This window comes from Parasteatoda tepidariorum, chromosome 1, assembly GCF_043381705.1.
Source record: "Parasteatoda tepidariorum isolate YZ-2023 chromosome 1, CAS_Ptep_4.0, whole genome shotgun sequence".
NCBI classification, from domain to species: Eukaryota; Metazoa; Arthropoda; class Arachnida; order Araneae; family Theridiidae; genus Parasteatoda; species Parasteatoda tepidariorum.
In genome coordinates, this window is record NC_092204.1 from 101,111,359 (window position 1) to 101,113,895 (window position 2,537).

The window sequence follows — 2,537 nt, forward strand, 5'->3', positions numbered from 1 at the left end:
TTGATATATCAGACAAATCCACTAACATGGACTGCAACATCCATGTTGGAAAATAAATTTGTTTTAAATCAGAATATCTTTCTCTTAAATCAGCCGATAGAATTTTCAGATGATAGACAATAACAAGTAAAGCGGTATCATTTACTTCACATTTTTGGAGCCAATGAAACTGTTCAAAGTTTTTGTTGTTAATATATTTCTGACATAACTCAATAAGGGTAATGAAGCCATATATCTTCGCTTTTGCATCAACAAGGTTTTATTTGTTCCTTGAAGTTTCTTATTTAATATATTCAGTTTTTCAAAGATATTGGCTAAATAACTCACAAATGCTTTACCGTCGACTGTAAACAGATACTTTATTTCAGGTTTGTCACCTTAAAAATCCCTAAGTCAGATAATATTTATTGACCACAATTAATTAAGAATTTGCTTTTTTCTTTCGATTTTGTCACCGAAATCTCGCATTGCATTTAAATGGCCCAGAGCAAAAGGTTTAAACTCATGTTAAGTTCATTTTTCAATTGCCCCCCTTTACAATCAAATTGCCCCCCGGTGGGGCGTGGGCCCCACATTGGGAAACACGGGGTTAGGGGGTTACCTTTTTGGCGAAAAATTTATAGCTGACGGTCTCATCACCCAAGAATATTTCGTCACTATTAAGGCTGTTGGTCCCGAAATTGTTGCAACTTAACCTCCATGACTCCCTGAACCTCAACGGGCTGCGTATAAGCTGATCCTATCAGGGATAGGACACTTGCAGTTGGAATTGACGATGACAACGCGTAAATGTGGTGGAAGAACGAAATTATATTAACCTAAACCGCAATTCGATATTCTTTTTCTCCTCATCGACTAGCCTTGATGAATAAAATAAAGTAAACAAATAAATAAGATGTTATGTCATATGCTACTCTTACATGAAATAAGGAGAATTATTAGCTTCCGAAATGTTTGACTGAGTCTTTGAAAAAAAAAAGAAGAGGACAATTAAATTTATCTTTCGCAAAGTTTAATTATTCTAAAAAAATGAAGAAAAAAAAACTGCTAAATATTGTTTGCAATAACTTCTTTAATTAACTGGGGACATTAATACTGTCGGAATTTTCTTTAGGAGTAAAGTAAACATAAGCTTTATGTTGAGTTCCTTGATCCTAATCATTCTGTGATAGTTCGTCCTTTAATAATGACAAATTGTCAACTATACGTGTATATTAGAGTTATTGCCTTAGAATATCTTTTGAGAATATTTTTTCTTTTTCCATTTATACTGTATTTATTAAGTTCAATACAAAATTTAAAGAAAAGATTTATAAATTAAAATTTTTAAAAAATGTACACTTTTCTCTTTAACCTGTAGTGCTGCCATCTGTGAGGAAGCAAATTAATTTAACTAGCAGAAGATTTATTGTAAAGGAAAGACTACATATAATTGAAATAAAGTAAAAACAAAAATCTTATGACATATGCTACTTCAATATGAAATAAGGGGTACCATTAGTTTCCGAAATGATCAGAAAAGTTTTTCTGAGTTTTCGAACAAATAAAATGAAGATTAAAAATGTACTTGATTTTTCAGCAAACTTTTAAGTTTTTTAGAAGAAAAAAAACCCAGCCTATTATGGTTTGCAATAAATTCTTTAATTAATAAGGGACATAAATACAATCAGAATTAATTTTATGAGTAAAGCATACACAATATTCTTGCAGAGCTTCCTGGACATAATCAATCAGTGTTATTATGCGCTTTCAAGTATGATAAATTGAACACGATGGGTGTATTTTATCGTTGTAATATCTTAACTTTTTCAAAATAGTTCTTTTAAAGTTTATTAAAATTTATAAAATGATTAGTAAATTAAAATTTAACAAAAAAAAATGTGTAATAGTCTTATTGAAGTTTTAGTGCTGCCATCTATGAGAAAGAAAAGCAAATTATTTTTGCTACCACAAGAACTAATGTAGCAAAAAGTAATATGTAAAATACAAATGAAATAAAAAAGTCGCATGTGGAAAAAATCACGTTCTTTTGTAAAATATTTTTGAAACATATTTTTACACATGTATGCATTATGCATTAAAGGAAATTTTATTTACTTAGCATAATGTCATACAAAATTGCCTTTAACAACTGCAAGTACGATAGAAACAAAAAAATAAAAATGTCTGCAACATGTTTTCCTTTTCTTATCTTTCTTTCTCTTGAAAATATTTAAATTGTTATGACACTTACGCATATAGCCCTGCATCCTAAATAATTTCTTCTCGAAATTTAATTACTCCGATCATATTTTCTCAAAATAATAATAATAATAATAAACGCAATAAAAAAATAAAATAAAAATATTTAATAAATTTTGTCTTATTTTATGCATGATAAGACATTTTAGTTATTCATAACATTACCTTTTTTTAATAAATTTAACTTGAAAATCATTCATTCAAAAACTAGTGAGTAATTTACTTTTTACACATTACCATAATTAAATTTTATTTACACATTACAATAGACATTACAGAGTGCAATAAATAGTAAA